This window comes from Eutrigla gurnardus, assembly GCF_963514095.1.
Source record: "Eutrigla gurnardus genome assembly, chromosome: 18".
NCBI classification, from domain to species: domain Eukaryota; kingdom Metazoa; phylum Chordata; class Actinopteri; order Perciformes; family Triglidae; genus Eutrigla; species Eutrigla gurnardus.
Genome location: NC_139929.1, coordinates 22224303 through 22243313, shown reverse-complemented (window position 1 = coordinate 22243313; position 19011 = coordinate 22224303). Strand labels below are relative to the sequence as shown.

The 19011-nt window shown below is 44.8% G+C and overlaps 1 protein-coding gene across 2 annotated transcripts in view; it reads right to left on the bottom strand.

Moving 5' to 3' along the window:
• znf438 (zinc finger protein 438) overlaps positions 1-516 on the bottom strand; it is a 72769-nt gene extending 72253 nt beyond the window's left edge. For both annotated transcript variants that reach the window (XM_084033810.1, XM_084033809.1), the window contains exon 1: positions 126-516. The gene's annotated coding sequence lies outside the window, so the exon portion shown is untranslated. The remainder of the gene's footprint in view (positions 1-125) is intronic.
• Positions 517-19011: the final 18495 nt, after the last annotated feature.

Here is a 19011-nt window from a genome sequence, read left to right as displayed (position 1 = left end):
AGCCCAAAGCCGGAGGTACTCCGCTGCATGTAAACGCTACCGTGATAACACAGTAAGACGTCGTTTCCCCGCCGAACAGCGGCGGACTGGGTGCAAATGTTGGATTAACTTGAAACACGTCTCACCTGGATCCCCAGTTATGCGGAGGAAGCGCCTTCAAGCTACGACACGCTCATTTTTTCGCAAATACCTGGTAAAAAAAAACCCGTCGGTCCTCATAACTGTTTCTCTCCAGCCATTTTTGAGCCAAACCGTCATCGCGATCCCGCGGGTGGAACCAATGTGACCGAGTTCTTTATGTGTCGCTGTTGTTCATTGTATGCACCTTGAAATAGTGAAATTGATTAAACAGTACAGCAGATTTGTGCTTCGGTGAGAAATACGTGTTTTACACGGCGAAGGGAACGATATCCTGCGCTCACTATTTACCAGTGAACCCCCTTAGAAGCAGAAATGGTACGGCTCGTAAGATTCCGGGGAGCCACTTTGCCGTGCTCTGTAAACGCAGCCAATGAGCGGCCGTGTAGTAACCTGTAGCGGGATCAGGGCTGTCAGTAGGCTCGTTCGAGATGAGCCAGTCCTGCGCAGAACCGACCTCCGCACATTGCATGCCGGTTAGTTTTGTGTCCGACTTGGGTTGCAGTCGAATAGTCTAAAAAATACGTCCTATCTCCTATTCCTAACTCCTATTCCTTGACCATTGGAGAAAACGTCACGGGGTTAAAGGAAAGGCGATAGGAGAACTGAAAAGGATTTAGGAAAAGTCGACCGCGGTGCTCAGAGAATCCTACCGGAGTTTCCCTACCTACATCATTATAATGCTGCTGATGATTGACAGCTGATGATCCGGTGATTGCATCTGCACTGGAGAAACTACAATAATGGACGACAAAAAGCGTGTCGTCCACTTCTCCCCATGTTGTTGGTTTTATAAACAGCTGGTTCACTGGGCTTTAGGTCCAGCAGCTCCTCCTTCCTGTTTGACTGTTTGCTGTATTTACATTTCATTTGTGGTTTTAGTTTCGTTTTTGTCAAATTTATAACATCCATCCATCCATCCATTTTCTACGCTTATCCTGTATTTAGGGTCATGGGGGGGCGAAGGCAGGGTACACCCTGGACAGGACGCCAGTCTATCGCAGGGCCGACACAAATTTGTAACATGATTGAAATAAATAAAAATATTAAATTATTATCACTGTCCACACACATTTATCAACACACTTCCAATTACTATATGTCTGCATGAAAGTAATTGTTAAATATGCAAATGCACTTTAAATGTTGCTCTCGCAAAGAATTGTGGGTCGGTGTAATCTCCTTTCCTTTCGTATAGGAAGGTCCGTTGCATCCTATGCTAAAGGAGCTCTGAAAGGAAGCATTGGAGCTCCTTTCCTTTGCATTTAGAGAATCCGAACGGCTCTTATCATGGTGGCCACTTGTTTACTTCCGGGTCACTCCTCACTTAGAAACCTTCCTAAGAGAAATAGACTATTCCACCACAACCCGACTTGCTCTGACGTTGCACACGTGGGCAACGATAGTCTCATGAGATCAAGGCAGCTGCAGTTTTTAGAGCCAGGCACCCAGGGGCGGATCTAGGATTATGGGAGATCCGAGGCTTAGCCCAGAGGGACGAAAGATGTATGCACAAAGTTCTGTCTTTTTTTTTGTTTTTGTTAATGTTGTTTTTATTCACTTTCATTGCGTATGCTAACTGTTATTACAACTGACGGTAATGAAAACCATCTAGCAAAAACTATAACTTTAAATCTTTTTTTTTTTAAGATTTTTTTCAGGCATAGACGCCTTTTATTTAGCAGTGGACAGAGAGGAAACACAGGAGAGGGGGGGGTGTGACATGCAGCAAAGGACGGGATTCAAACCGGGGTCTGCTACGTACGCGTACATGGCATGCGCTCTAACCACTCGGCCACCTGCACGCCTCAAAACTATGACTTTATCAGTCACTAAGTTCTCACACACCGAGTGTTAATCTTAAAATTCACGGACCTAAAACATCTGTTCTGTCGTTGCGCCGCCGCTGTGAAAAACTGTCGGTTGAGAGCAACTCTCGTCAAAACTAAGAGCCAATCAGCTCTTAGATGAGCCAAGAGCTGATTGGCTCTTAGTTTTGACAACAAACAGCTTGTTAAGTAGAAAATGCAAATTTCCTGTGTGAGTCTAATATTTACCGCTAGATCGTGGACTGTTAGTCTCATATTGTAAAATTAAAGTTAAATCTGTTACAAACATCTCATGTGGTTGATAATATTAATAATAATCATAATAACGACGACAATAAAAGAGGTTATTTATATAGACCTTATAAAAAAATAAAATAAACATTAAATACAGTACAACTGTCAAACTTTACTTATGTGCACTATGCATATACCTCAACAGCAGATACACTACTATACAGTATAGTGTTTTATATACTTACATTATATTTATACATTACTAATATGTATTGGCATTATTTTATACTTCATATTTTTATATGGGCTGCACGGTGGTGTAGTGGGTAGCACTCTCGCCTCACAGCAAGAGGGTCCTGGGTTCGATTCCAGGGTCGGCCTGGGTTCCTTCTGTGTGGAGTTTGCATGTTCTCCCCGTGTAAGCGTGGGTTCTCTCCGGGTTCTCCGGCTTCCTCCCACAGACCAAAGACATGCAGGATGGGGATAGGTTAATTGGTGACTCTAAATTGCCCATAGGTGTGAATGTGAGTGTGAATGGTTGTCTGTCTCTACATGTCGGCCCTGCGATAGACTGGCGTCCTGTCCAGGGTGTACCCTGCCTTCGCCCAATGACAGCTGGGATCGGCTCCAGCCCCCCCGTGACCCTGAATACAGGATAAGCGGTAGAAAATCGATGGATGGATGGATGGATATTTTTATACTTATTTGACTCTTTCTTTCCTGACTCTTATGTAGCAACTGCAGCTGTACATTTTCCCGAGGGGTTACTAAAGTATTCTGATTCAGATATGTATGACCAAATATAAATAAATGCAAATGTGGTCACAAACTACAAATAGCCTACAGAACATGTCTAACAGGATGTAACTTTTTCTATGACTTCCTGTCAAATCTTCGAAGGCCGATGGAAACTGTCCGACTGGAGCAGCTTTTAGGCTCCGCCTCCTGCTGCTCCACTGCTCTGGTCTGCTTTCCAGGCGAGGAGCAGTTCATCTCCACGTGTCATAACACGTCAGAAACGTAGGTGGCGAAATAGTTGTGTTAGGACGTTGTAAGGATCATGTTACGCCGCTGTAACACACATACTAGTCTATACTAAAGTACGTCATTATATGATGCCAGAATAATAGAAACATATCGCTTCCTTTAAGTAGCAATACCGCTATGAAGACCTGTCTGTCTCTACATGTCGGCCCTGTGATAGACTGGTTACCTGTCTGTCTCTACATGTCAGCCCTTTGATAGACTGGTTACCTGTCTGTCTCTACATGTCTCCCTGTGATAGACTGGTTACCTGTCTGGCTCTACATGTCAGCCCTGTGATAGACTGGTTACCTGTCTGTCTCTACATGTCTCCCTGTGATAGACTGGTTACCTGTCTGGCTCTACATGTCGGCCCTGTGATAGACTGGTTACCTGTCTGTCTCTACATGTCAGCCCTGTGATAGACTGGTTACCTGTCTGTCTCTACATGTCGGCCCTGTGATAGACTGGTTACCTGTCTGTCTCTACATGTCAGCCCTGTGATAGACTGGTTACCTGTCTGTCTCTACATGTCGGCACTGTGATAGACTGGTTACCTGTCTGTCTCTACATGTCAGCCCTTTGATAGACTGGTTACCTGTCTGTCTCTACATGTCTCCCTGTGATAGACTGGTTACCTGTCTGGCTCTACATGTCAGCCCTGTGATAGACTGGTTACCTGTCTGTCTCTACATGTCGGCACTGTGATAGACTGGTTACCTGTCTGTCTCTACATGTCAGCCCTTTGATAGACTGGTTACCTGTCTGTCTCTACATGTCTCCCTGTGATAGACTGGTTACCTGTCTGGCTCTACATGTCAGCCCTGTGATAGACTGGTTACCTGTCTGTCTCTACATGTCTCCCTGTGATAGACTGGTTACCTGTCTGGCTCTACATGTCGGCCCTGTGATAGACTGGTTACCTGTCTGTCTCTACATGTCGGCCCTGTGATAGACTGGTTACCTGTCTGTCTCTACATGTCAGCCCTGTGATAGACTGGTTACCTGTCTGGCTCTACATGTCAGCCCTGTGATAGACTGGTTACCTGTCTGTCTCTACATGTCGGCCCTGTGATAGACTGGTTACCTGTCTGTCTCTACATGTCTCCCTGTGATAGACTGGTTACCTGTCTGGCTCTACATGTCAGCCCTGTGATAGACTGGTTACCTGTCTGTCTCCATATCAGCCCTGTGATAGACTGGTTACCTGTCTGTCTCTACATGTCGGCCCTGTGATCGACTGGTTACCTGTCTGTCTCTACATGTCAACCCTCTGATAGACCGGTTACCTGTCTGGCTCTACATGTCAGCCCTGTGATAGACTGGTTACCTGTCTGTCTCTACATGTCGGCACTGTGATAGACTGGTTACCTGTCTGTCTCCATATCAGCCCTCTGATAGACTGGTTACCTGTCTGTCTCTACATGTCTCCCTGTGATAGACTGGTTACCTGTCTGGCTCTACATGTCGGCCCTGTGATAGACTGGTTACCTGTCTGTCTCTACATGTCGGCCCTGTGATAGACTGGTTACCTGTCTGTCTCTACATGTCAGCCCTGTGATAGACTGGTTACCTGTCTGGCTCTACATGTCAGCCCTGTGATAGACTGGTTACCTGTCTGTCTCTACATGTCGGCCCTGTGATAGACTGGTTACCTGTCTGTCTCTACATGTCTCCCTGTGATAGACTGGTTACCTGTCTGGCTCTACATGTCAGCCCTGTGATAGACTGGTTACCTGTCTGTCTCCATATCAGCCCTGTGATAGACTGGTTACCTGTCTGTCTCTACATGTCGGCCCTGTGATCGACTGGTTACCTGTCTGTCTCTACATGTCAACCCTCTGATAGACCGGTTACCTGTCTGGCTCTACATGTCAGCCCTGTGATAGACTGGTTACCTGTCTGTCTCTACATGTCTCCCTGTGATAGACTGGTTACCTGTCTGGCTCTACATGTCAGCCCTGTGATAGACTGGTTACCTGTCTGTCTCCATATCAGCCCTGTGATAGACTGGTTACCTGTCTGTCTCTACATGTCGGCCCTGTGATCGACTGGTTACCTGTCTGTCTCTACATGTCAACCCTCTGATAGACCGGTTACCTGTCTGGCTCTACATGTCAGCCCTGTGATAGACTGGTTACCTGTCTGTCTCTACATGTCTCCCTGTGATAGACTGGTTACCTGTCTGGCTCTACATGTCAGCCCTGTGATAGACTGGTTACCTGTCTGTCTCTACATGTCTCCCTGTGATAGACTGGTTACCTGTCTGGCTCTACATGTCGGCCCTGTGATAGACTGGTTACCTGTCTGTCTCTACATGTCGGCCCTGTGATAGACTGGTTACCTGTCTGTCTCTACATGTCAGCCCTGTGATAGACTGGTTACCTGTCTGGCTCTACATGTCAGCCCTGTGATAGACTGGTTACCTGTCTGTCTCTACATGTCGGCCCTGTGATAGACTGGTTACCTGTCTGTCTCTACATGTCTCCCTGTGATAGACTGGTTACCTGTCTGGCTCTACATGTCAGCCCTGTGATAGACTGGTTACCTGTCTGTCTCCATATCAGCCCTGTGATAGACTGGTTACCTGTCTGTCTCTACATGTCGGCCCTGTGATCGACTGGTTACCTGTCTGTCTCTACATGTCAACCCTCTGATAGACCGGTTACCTGTCTGGCTCTACATGTCAGCCCTGTGATAGACTGGTTACCTGTCTGTCTCTACATGTCGGCACTGTGATAGACTGGTTACCTGTCTGTCTCCATATCAGCCCTCTGATAGACTGGTTACCTGTCTGTCTCTACATGTCTCCCTGTGATAGACTGGTTACCTGTCTGGCTCTACATGTCGGCCCTGTGATAGACTGGTTACCTGTCTGTCTCTACATGTCGGCCCTGTGATAGACTGGTTACCTGTCTGTCTCTACATGTCAGCCCTGTGATAGACTGGTTACCTGTCTGGCTCTACATGTCAGCCCTGTGATAGACTGGTTACCTGTCTGTCTCTACATGTCGGCCCTGTGATAGACTGGTTACCTGTCTGTCTCTACATGTCTCCCTGTGATAGACTGGTTACCTGTCTGGCTCTACATGTCAGCCCTGTGATAGACTGGTTACCTGTCTGTCTCCATATCAGCCCTGTGATAGACTGGTTACCTGTCTGTCTCTACATGTCGGCCCTGTGATCGACTGGTTACCTGTCTGTCTCTACATGTCAACCCTCTGATAGACCGGTTACCTGTCTGGCTCTACATGTCAGCCCTGTGATAGACTGGTTACCTGTCTGTCTCTACATGTCTCCCTGTGATAGACTGGTTACCTGTCTGGCTCTACATGTCAGCCCTGTGATAGACTGGTTACCTGTCTGTCTCCATATCAGCCCTGTGATAGACTGGTTACCTGTCTGTCTCTACATGTCGGCCCTGTGATCGACTGGTTACCTGTCTGTCTCTACATGTCAACCCTCTGATAGACCGGTTACCTGTCTGGCTCTACATGTCAGCCCTGTGATAGACTGGTTACCTGTCTGTCTCTACATGTCTCCCTGTGATAGACTGGTTACCTGTCTGGCTCTACATGTCAGCCCTGTGATAGACTGGTTACCTGTCTGTCTCTACATGTCTCCCTGTGATAGACTGGTTACCTGTCTGGCTCTACATGTCGGCCCTGTGATAGACTGGTTACCTGTCTGTCTCTACATGTCGGCCCTGTGATAGACTGGTTACCTGTCTGTCTCTACATGTCAGCCCTGTGATAGACTGGTTACCTGTCTGGCTCTACATGTCAGCCCTGTGATAGACTGGTTACCTGTCTGTCTCTACATGTCGGCCCTGTGATAGACTGGTTACCTGTCTGTCTCTACATGTCTCCCTGTGATAGACTGGTTACCTGTCTGGCTCTACATGTCAGCCCTGTGATAGACTGGTTACCTGTCTGTCTCCATATCAGCCCTGTGATAGACTGGTTACCTGTCTGTCTCTACATGTCGGCCCTGTGATCGACTGGTTACCTGTCTGTCTCTACATGTCAACCCTCTGATAGACCGGTTACCTGTCTGGCTCTACATGTCAGCCCTGTGATAGACTGGTTACCTGTCTGTCTCTACATGTCGGCACTGTGATAGACTGGTTACCTGTCTGTCTCCATATCAGCCCTCTGATAGACTGGTTACCTGTCTGTCTCTACATGTCTCCCTGTGATAGACTGGTTACCTGTCTGGCTCTACATGTCGGCCCTGTGATAGACTGGTTACCTGTCTGTCTCTACATGTCGGCCCTGTGATAGACTGGTTACCTGTCTGTCTCTACATGTCAGCCCTGTGATAGACTGGTTACCTGTCTGGCTCTACATGTCAGCCCTGTGATAGACTGGTTACCTGTCTGTCTCTACATGTCGGCCCTGTGATAGACTGGTTACCTGTCTGTCTCTACATGTCTCCCTGTGATAGACTGGTTACCTGTCTGGCTCTACATGTCAGCCCTGTGATAGACTGGTTACCTGTCTGTCTCCATATCAGCCCTGTGATAGACTGGTTACCTGTCTGTCTCTACATGTCGGCCCTGTGATCGACTGGTTACCTGTCTGTCTCTACATGTCAACCCTCTGATAGACCGGTTACCTGTCTGGCTCTACATGTCAGCCCTGTGATAGACTGGTTACCTGTCTGTCTCTACATGTCTCCCTGTGATAGACTGGTTACCTGTCTGGCTCTACATGTCAGCCCTGTGATAGACTGGTTACCTGTCTGTCTCCATATCAGCCCTGTGATAGACTGGTTACCTGTCTGTCTCTACATGTCGGCCCTGTGATCGACTGGTTACCTGTCTGTCTCTACATGTCAACCCTCTGATAGACCGGTTACCTGTCTGGCTCTACATGTCAGCCCTGTGATAGACTGGTTACCTGTCTGTCTCTACATGTCTCCCTGTGATAGACTGGTTACCTGTCTGGCTCTACATGTCAGCCCTGTGATAGACTGGTTACCTGTCTGTCTCTACATGTCTCCCTGTGATAGACTGGTTACCTGTCTGGCTCTACATGTCGGCCCTGTGATAGACTGGTTACCTGTCTGTCTCTACATGTCGGCCCTGTGATAGACTGGTTACCTGTCTGTCTCTACATGTCAGCCCTGTGATAGACTGGTTACCTGTCTGGCTCTACATGTCAGCCCTGTGATAGACTGGTTACCTGTCTGTCTCTACATGTCGGCCCTGTGATAGACTGGTTACCTGTCTGTCTCTACATGTCTCCCTGTGATAGACTGGTTACCTGTCTGGCTCTACATGTCAGCCCTGTGATAGACTGGTTACCTGTCTGTCTCCATATCAGCCCTGTGATAGACTGGTTACCTGTCTGTCTCTACATGTCGGCCCTGTGATCGACTGGTTACCTGTCTGTCTCTACATGTCAACCCTCTGATAGACCGGTTACCTGTCTGGCTCTACATGTCAGCCCTTTGATAGACTGGTTACCTGTCTGTCTCTACATGTCGGCACTGTGATAGACTGGTTACCTGTCTGTCTCCATATCAGCCCTCTGATAGACTGGTTACCTGTCTGTCTCTACATGTCTCCCTGTGATAGACTGGTTACCTGTCTGGCTCTACATGTCAGCCCTGTGATAGACTAGTTACCTGTCTGTCTCTACATGTCTCCCTGTGATAGACTGGTTACCTGTCTGGCTCTACATGTCAGCCCTGTGATAGACTGGTTACCTGTCTGTCTCTACATGTCTCCCTGTGATAGACTGGTTACCTGTCTGGCTCTACATGTCAGCCCTGTGATAGACTGGTTACCTGTCTGTCTCCATATCAGCCCTCTGATAGACTGGTTACCTGTCTGTCTCTACATGTCTCCCTGTGATAGTCTGGTTACCTGTCTGGCTCTACATGTCAGCCCTGTGATAGACTGGTTACCTGTCTGTCTCTACATGTCTCCCTGTGATAGACTGGTTACCTGTCTGGCTCTACATGTCAGCCCTGTGATAGACTGGTTACCTGTCTGTCTCCATATCAGCCCTGTGATAGACTGGTTACCTGTCTGTCTCTACATGTCGGCCCTGTGATCGACCGGTTACCTGTCTGTCTCTACATGTCAACCCTCTGATAGACCGGTTACCTGTCTGTCTCTACATGTCGGCCCTGTGATAGAGTGGTTACCTGTCTGTCTCTACATGTCGGCACTGTGATAGACTGGTTACCTGTCTGTCTCTACATGTCAACCCTCTGATAGACCGGTTACCTGTCTGTCTCTACATGTCGGCCCTGTGATAGACTGGTTACCTTTCTGTCTCTACATTTCGGTCCTGTGATAGACTGGTTACCTGTCTGTCTCTACATGTCAGCCCTGTGATAGACTGGTTACCTGTCTGTCTCTACATATCGGCCCTGTGATAGACTGGTTACCTGTCTGTCTCTACATGTCTCCCTGTGATAGACTGGTTACCTGTCTGTCTCTACATGTCGGCTCTGTGATAGACTGGTTACCTGTTTGTCTCTACATGTCAGCCCTGTGATAAACTGGTTACCTGTCTGTCTCCATATCAGCCCTCTGATAGACTGGTTACCTGTCTGTCTCTACATGTCGGCCCTGTGATAGACTGGTTACCTGTCTGTCTCTACATGTCAGCCCTTTGATAGACTGGTTACCTGTCTGTCTCTACATGTCTCCCTGTGATAGACTGGTTACCTGTCTGTCTCTACATGTCGGCTCTGTGATAGACTGGTTACCTGTCTGTCTCTACATGTCAGCCCTGTGATAAACTGGTTACCTGTCTGTCTCCATATCAGCCCTCTGATAGACTGGTTACCTGTCTGTCTCTACATGTCGGCCCTGTGATAGACTGGTTACCTGTCTGTCTCTACATGTCAGCCCTTTGATAGACTGGTTACCTGTCTGTCTCTACATGTCTCCCTGTGATAGACTGGTTACCTGTCTGGCTCTACATGTCAGCCCTGTGATAGACTGGTTACCTGTCTGTCTCCATATCAGCCCTGTGATAGACTGGTTACCTGTCTGTCTCTACATGTCGGCCCTGTGATCGACCGGTTACCTGTCTGTCTCTACATGTCAACCCTCTGATAGACCGGTTACCTGTCTGTCTCTACATGTCGGCCCTGTGATAGAGTGGTTACCTGTCTGTCTCTACATGTCGGCCCTGTGATAGACTGGTTACCTGTCTGTCTCTACATGTCAACCCTCTGATAGACCGGTTACCTGTCTGTCTCTACATGTCGGCCCTGTGATAGACTGGTTACCTTTCTGTCTCTACATTTCGGTCCTGTGATAGACTGGTTACCTGTCTGTCTCTACATGTCAGCCCTGTGATAGACTGGTTACCTGTCTGTCTCTACATATCGGCCCTGTGATAGACTGGTTACCTGTCTGTCTCTACATGTCTCCCTGTGATAGACTGGTTACCTGTCTGTCTCTACATGTCGGCTCTGTGATAGACTGGTTACCTGTCTGTCTCTATATGTCAGCCCTGTGATAAACTGGTTACCTGTCTGTCTCCATATCAGCCCTCTGATAGACTGGTTACCTGTCTGTCTCTACATGTCGGCCCTGTGATAGACTGGTTACCTGTCTGTCTCTACATGTCAGCCCTTTGATAGACTGGTTACCTGTCTGTCTCTACATGTCTCCCTGTGATAGACTGGTTACCTGTCTGGCTCTACATGTCAGCCCTGTGATAGACTGGTTACCTGTCTGTCTCTACATGTCGGTCCTGTGATAGACTGGTTACCTGTCTGTCTCTACATGTCGGCCCTGTGATAGACTGGTTACCTGTCCAGGTGAACCTTGCCTTCGCCCAATGCCAGCTCCCCCCCCCCCGTGACCATGAATACAGGTTAACAGGTAGATGATGGATGGATGGGCAGCTGTGGTAAATTCTAATTTAAAACATTGTTTTAACAAAGTATTATAAGTTATACTAAAGTTTGAAGGATTTTATTAACATTTGTCATAGGCCAACATCAGAGTGTGACACAGACACCAAGGGGGTGAAGCATCTGGAGGAACATGAACAGCATATTATCATCACATCATTTCACTGTGCACTTTGCAATAAATAATCTGCAAACATAAAACAATTAAATGCAAATAACACGACTTCATTAGACGCGTACTAGCTATTTTACTTATTAACTTATTAAAGCAGAAAGTACAAATCTCCTCAGAATGGCTTGGTCTTTAGGGCCTGTGTCAAAAATCCACCTTTTATTTAAGCACATATAGTATGTTGGTGTACAGAAGGGTACATAATGTACATTGTCACAAGGGAGCAACACCTGCATGACTATTTTTTTTAATTGTTAACAAGCACAAAAAACAATTAGTTTGAACTCAAAATAATGTTTCCATTTCGTTTTGTTCTTTTGTACAGTAAGAAAATAAATTAATAAATAAGCTGCATTTCTTCTGTTACTAAAGTAATAGCTACTGCTAACTGTTCCAGTAAACGTTGGCACTAATATGTTATTCTTACTGCAATAATAAAATAAATCATATAAAATGATTTGTGTTGTTCGGTCCGTATGAATGGTTGTGATACATTCTAGCAGCTGGAGGCACCAACAGCACACTAGCATTGAGTTTGCAAGAGAGTTTTTGGGGAATGAAGTCAAATTTCACAGCCATACTCATGGTAGTGTGATGGCTTATTCCCTGTCCTCATTCCACGAAGAGCTCTGATTTGCTTGCACTGTTTGCTTTTTTTGCAGAGCATGTTACGTTCATTGCAATCTTGTGTCATGCTTTGTAAAAATGTTTTTTTGTAATATTGTGGTGTCAGTCAAACTGAATTTGTTGTGTAATGTCGGTATGGCACACTGATCAAAAAGGTCGGCGACCCCTGCAGATATCTATAGGATCTGTTGTGACACAAATGCACCCCCATGATCACATGCATCTAGCCATGCATGTGAATTGACACACGCGCATAACACACACGCCCTTTTCTACTGGTATTTCACACCGTTCCTCGGTGCAGCCAAGCATGCTGCTGTTAGTTTTGCAATTTGAGTCACCTGGGGCTACACATGTCCTGTTCTGTTAACCACTGTCACAGGCCTCAGCGTATAGTTCCTGGCAGGTGGCGATGCTCTCAGCCTGCAACTGTGTGTGTGTGTGTGTGTGTGTGTGGATGACAGAAAAGACAGAAAGAGATGTATTCAGTTTCATGCTACTTAGGATTTCTCTGTCTTTTTTCTCTGTCTCGTTCACACAGCAGCAGTGACAGGCACTTTGAGAACAAAGATGTCGGGTACAGGTGTTGTCACTCTGAAAAAAAAGAATCCGTTTCATGCTGATGGTGCTCGGCGAGTAATATCAATATTTCTCATCGGCCAAAAACAGGATGTGAAAGAGGCCTATTCTGTTACCCTCTGTATCACGCTGCTGAAACATATGTTCAAACATTCAAAGTGATATCTTCTTCTTCTTCTTTTTCTTCTTCTTCTTCTTCTTCTTAAATGTCTTAACTATAGAAAAAAGTAGTTGTGGCGACCCTACTTTGCGATCAATAAAAGGATATTTAGCTCAGGGCCAAATAGAATTAAGAATTGCTTTAGGATAATGACAGTATCGACCAGTGCTCAGTAAAGCGTTTCAAGCTGTGGCAGGTTAATTCCCATCTATGAAGGTGTTCAGGGAGCCAGTGTGAGTCAGGCTTGACAGTCAAAGTCATTCTCTCCAGCTCGGTGGTGCTCTGCTCCCCCATTTGAAACTCTAATTTACAACCTATCTTTGGAAACTCAGACGTTTGAGAGTGTGTGTGCCATCGCAGACATGGAGAAAATGTGGCTGCACTTGCATAGACCACACTAGTAAAACCCAACTCCTGCAACGTTGTGGAACAATTTATCCTCTCTATTGGCATGTGCCTACATATCTGTAAACCCAAAAGTCCTCCGGCGACTCACGGATGACATGTCATGAATTACAGGTCAGTATGAGTTATGGTTGGATCAGGCTACAAAGCATTAAGGCTGACACTGTAATATAACATAATAACGCAATTACAGCTTCATGGGAAAGAATTAGCTTTTTTTTTTTGCATGTTAAAAAAATCCTCCAAGGACACAAAGTATTCAGGCAAAGAGAGAAGTATTCTAAGTTCTCCCTCTTCTTTTCAAGCTGATGTATTTTTGAAGCAAGGTGCTTTGAGTGAGCATTCCTTCTTGCGTATTCCCTCTGTGAATAGAACTAATTTACCTTGCTCATTATGTGAGACGTTGAGTTGTGTTTTGATGTTTGGAGATGGAAATGCTTTGAGATGAAATATTAATTTTTTTAGTTGGCTTAATTATGTATGTGTCCACTGTCAAGTTGAAAAGTGCTGTTCCTGTGAGGGATGTTTCAAGCGCACCTTTTTGCCATTGGCACAGAATACATTACCTCCTTATTACAGGGAATGCCTGGCGTACACTCATATGCAACCTTATGGAAATATTAAATGAAGAGGCTGCACACCTCAGTGGACACACTGAATAAGCATGAGTGTCTCTTGTTCATAACATAGCTGATTGTCGTCTTCTACTCGTTTAATGCGTCATCCGTTGTTTCAGCCAAGACTTTGTCCTCATATATATATATATATATATATATATATATATATATATATATATACATAAGCATATATATATAGGCCTATACCTGTGTTCTTTTTTTTTTTTTTTTAACAACCTGATCCAACAGTGATGGAACCAGTTAGTGCTCTGGATTATGAGCATATGGTAGAGGGGCCTTTGGTGTAATTTGAGTGACATGAGAAGATCGTTACCACAAATATGAAGCTACAGCTAGCAGCCACTTAGCTTAGCATTGAGACAGAAAACATGGGGGAAAGCTTAAACAATGGTATAACATTAATGTTAATTGGTGAGCTTTAGATGTGCTTGTAGGCACATTTGATGTTTTTTTCTTGTTGGGAGTTGACCTTTGGAGACCTTTGGAGATGCCTGTACGGAGAGATACAAGTGTGATATTCTGGCCACAAAACAAACAAGTCATTTTTAAATTTTTCCAAAATACTATGCTTTTCCTTTAACAGAGCTGGAGTCAGTACATTTTTCGTCTTGTTTAGCATAAACCTAGCTAACTAGCTGGCAGGCTACTTAAGCTAAGCTAAGCAAGGCCAAGCATGTCCTGACTCCAGCTCCACATTCAAAGGAATGGTTTGACATTTTGAGAAATGCACTTTGCTTTCTTGTCGAGAGTAAGAGGTCTGTTAAATATGAAGGTACAGCCAGCAGCCAGTTAGCTTAGCGCAGCATAAAAACTGGCGGGGGGACAACATCTAGCATTGCTCTGTCCAAATGTAAAATCAAATGTGTCTCCCGTCACCTCTAAAGCTCACTAATTAACACGCAATGTTTTGTTTGTTTATTCCATACAAAAACGGAAGTGTAAAAATAACAATGTGTAGTTTTTTTTTTGGGGTTTACTGGAGTTTCTGCTGGTTGTCTGGAAACCTTATAGTGACGGCAATACTTCAGGTATATAGTCACTCCCAGCCAAGAAATAACCCAGCACATAAACCCCCAGTTAACCATCTCCTGGCTGGAGCTGGGTTTTACAACACCAAATGGGATCCATCTTCTCATCTAACTCATGGCAGGAAAGAGAGGGTATTCCCCCAAATCATTTCGTATTAGAAGGCCAACATATTCCTTTAAACAACTAATCCCAGCGAGAAATGGAAAAAGAGAGTCGGCTGAAATATCTGCAAAATGAAGGAAGATACATATGACTTGTCATATTTTCTGTCTCCCTGTCGATCTGCCTGTAATCAGCGTGTGTGTGTGTGTGTGTGTGTGTGTGTGTGTGTGTGTGTGTGTTGTATGGGGGGTTTCCAACTGCCTGGCTTTGACGCTCATTGGACTTCTTCTCTTTTCCAAGCCATGAAGGCGATTGCCTCTCGCTCTTTCCAAAGCTGTAAAACAAGAAAATGAAACACTTGTCTATCTCACTTTTGGGTTTGTCCAGATCTCACGCTCTCCACATGTTTCTAAGGGGGAATTTTGGTGCACGCTTGGCTTTCACCTATACTGAAGTGGTGATCAGGCTAGAATATGCATACAGAACATATCTATCATACCTGATAAGTTAGATCATACTTAGTGAGTTAGTAATGTAATTCTGTCCCTTAACGACATCTTTCTAGGCATCTGTATATCATTTTCTTCTGTTTTTCAGGCCTAAAGTATGAGCTTTATCCCATATTCTTTACATAATACTGTCCTTTTAAACATAGCTAGGAAAATCTTTAGAGGACTTCAGTGTTTTAACCAAATCTTGGAACACATCACTGATCATTTCCATAATATAACTGCAAGAATCCCACTCGATTTCTGTAAACCTTTCCACATGAGATAACTGATCTCTGCTGAGTGACTTTCCCCCGTCCAGAACACTTCATTACGAACTCTAAATGAAGATCTCTATACATGTTTATTTCCAAAGCCTTACTGGCTGTTGTGTTATTGCAGTCATTTCCTGAACTGGAATTTCATTTTGGGGCTCCCCTCTCGCTCCTTAAACTTACTAGCGGCCTGTCACCCTTTCAGCACCTCTTGCTGGCTCTTGTAAAGGTGTGGGTGGGCCGTGGTTGGACCCTGAAGTGGCTGCACGGACGCTGAGCTGTGAAATTACATTAAGCCGCCAGCCTAAGGCCCATGGCAATCCTCCCTTAATGAAAAACTGTTTCACAGCGCAGGCTGCTCGGAGCACCGGAGACAATCTGTTTGACAAGCAGAGCTTAATATGGAGAGGTTGAGTAAAGGGACACCATAGTAATTGGCTGGCATTTTGGATGTTCATTTATAGTGCTCCTCCACTCTTGGTGTACAGAGAAAAATGTTGTGATGTTTTGCGAGTGTGTGTGGGAAAAGAGTAGGTGTGTGGTATTCATATTCATCCAGTGAAAATAGCAGTGGCCTATCACAGAATGAGACATAAGCACGTACACAAACATAAACCACCCACACACCATTCGCTCACTGAGCCTCACCATCGTAGCGCACAGCCACACAGTGGCATGGAAATGTGACCATCATAAAGGGGAAAGCGACCTGTTATTGTGCATTAAAAGGTCATGTTATTCATCAATGAAAAGTTTGTGAGCTGCCACGGGTTTGTTTTGAACTGAAGCTGATTTATTCTCTGAAATTGTGGTGGAGGACATGGATTCTTGTTGGTGGAACAATAACCGCGATGAAGAAATACATCCAGAGCTGCACATATCAATTTTTTTAGCTATCTGTATTGTGAAAGGGAATCCAGATGGATCCAGATCCAGTAAGGGTGCTGCTCCACTGCTTGTGTTCATCAGATCCACCCGTTGCTCCTCCACAGTCCAAATATGGTCACTTCCTTCACTGGTTGCAAAAATCCAAGATGGCGACAGCTAACGTGCCCAACTTGATTCTTCAAAACCGAAGTCCACAAACCAATAAGTGACGTCACCATGACTACATCCATTTCTTACATGCAGTCTATGGTCAGTGTGGTGTTTTCACCTCATTCTGCTGCTTCCAAGTGGCCAAAAAATATCTCACTATACATGCAGGATGCAGTATTGGTATATTTAAATGCACAAGTCCATTCTAGGCATGTTACCCATGGACATATGCTCTGAGTTTGTAGCTGTACAAAATACCTGATTACGTCCAATCCTTGGGAATTGAAGGTGCCAGCTGTGCTCACTGACACTGAAGAAAGGTCTATTGTGTTGCCAGACTGGCTCGAGACTCCCTCGTCTCTCGGGCCAGTTTTAAACAGAAGCTAACAATGTCTTGTCATGTCTTGATGTGGTTTTATCTGCATTTATTAAAGTAGTGTACCTGTGTCTGTTTAACCTATGCTCATGGATGGACTTCAGTTTTACTCTTTAATGTATTGTTTTGATTCTTATTATATGTATGAAATGCACACGCACTCAACGTTTAACTGTGCTGCCTTCTTGACCAGGTCGCCATCGTAAAACATTTTTATCTGGCTTTACCTGGTTAAATACATGTAACATTTTTAAAAAATAGCTTTAAAGAAAAAAATCATCAGCAACAACTCTTCACTGCAAGTGTTCCCATAATAACCCACAGCTGTGACCAGTTTTTATTTATTTATTTATTTTTTTTAATAGAAAATAGTTTTGTAACATTTTTAGCACCTGAGAGACGGATATCTCAAAAGCTGGGCCAGTCCACCTCAGCTCACATGTAGGATTCACTACACTGGTTTGAACGGTGAGAGAAGATACCTCCAAAATACCAGCCAGAGAGAACAACTGCTGTTCCAGCTGCAAGGACTAATGATGTAAAATGCAACTGCCAGTCCAATGAATACAGTTTGAATTTACACAGGGCTTTCCAGAGGATGGCTGTCTCCTTTTGACAGTCACTAGAGGAGGGAGAAGACTGTGTGTGTGTGTGTGTGTTCATGTATGTGCATATGTTAGAAGACCTTCACACACACATCCGGCTAGCCAAAACAAGTATATGTCTTGACCCGCCACGGAGACAGGCAGCGTTACGTTCACCCACGGGTCAGGAGCTCTCAGCCCTGTGGAATCATGAGAGTGGGGGAGTTTGTGTTTGTTTGTGGAACTCGGAGCATCAGAGGGGGGCGTCTCACTCGTTAGGTGGCGTCTCCAGGACATTCGTCCTTCCACCTTTTCCAACCTTTTCTGTGAAATGTTCTACTCATTCATAATCAAGAATAAACCCCATTCACACTTTCAAATGTTCCACATCTTTTGCATAGTCAGGCTGTTATTCAACATTCATTTCCCATTCTAACTTTTTTAAGAATTTAAGCTTTCTTTGAAGCTTAGTGAAAATGCATTTTTCTATTGGTGTGTATTGGATGGAATGCTCAGTGCTAGAGTGGAGAGGAGCTTTAAAATGTTTTCAAAAAATGCATTTCAACTTGCTTTCAGTTTCATGTCAAAATGTAGGGAAATGTGTTCCTTTCCAAACAATGTCACTGTGGAAACCAGAAGACTGAAACATTTGGCTGGAGGAGCCTCAAAGTAAGAGGAGCTCCTGTTTCATGTTTTTCACTCATAAAGTACAGAAAGAATCAGAGAAAGGAAATCAAATTAAAACGTGTTCCTTAGATCAAAGGGGCACAAATGCAAATCAGTTTATTGGTCAATCTGAGAAGAATATAAGTGTGATGTCATGAGGGTCATCTCATGTTGGGCTCGAGGCTTTTTACAATATCACACCATAATGGCCACGGTGGTCATACAGCTATGATGAAAGAAAAAGAAACCTGCACAGCCGTGTCAGATCCTTGATGACTGGCTTGTTGTCCATGGTTTCCTCAAGCCAAGCACACCCATAGACTTCACATTACAAGATTTGTCATAATCAAAGCAGCATAGGCATTAATATTGAGACTTTTACATTGACCCTATGGATCAACTTAAAAAAGTGTCAATACCATAGAATAAAACACTTTCATTAAGAATGTTTCTTAAGTAAAATTCCATATCAGCAGAATGCACTTAAAGTATGAAAAGTAGAAGAACTCTGTGCAGAAACATGGCCCCTACATCTGTATATTCATAGATTACAGTATTGGATTATGCCTACTGATGTGTTCATCTGGAGGCAGCATTTCAAGGTTGTGGTTTGTTAAGGCAGTTTGATTTACGCTTGACGTTTCCATCTGGTGAGTAGTTTATCCAGTGTCACGGGACCCACCAATAATTTGCTATAAATGATCAAAATGCGAGTGGGCCTTTCATAGAGGAGTATTTCAACATGCTGAGATGTCCATGTT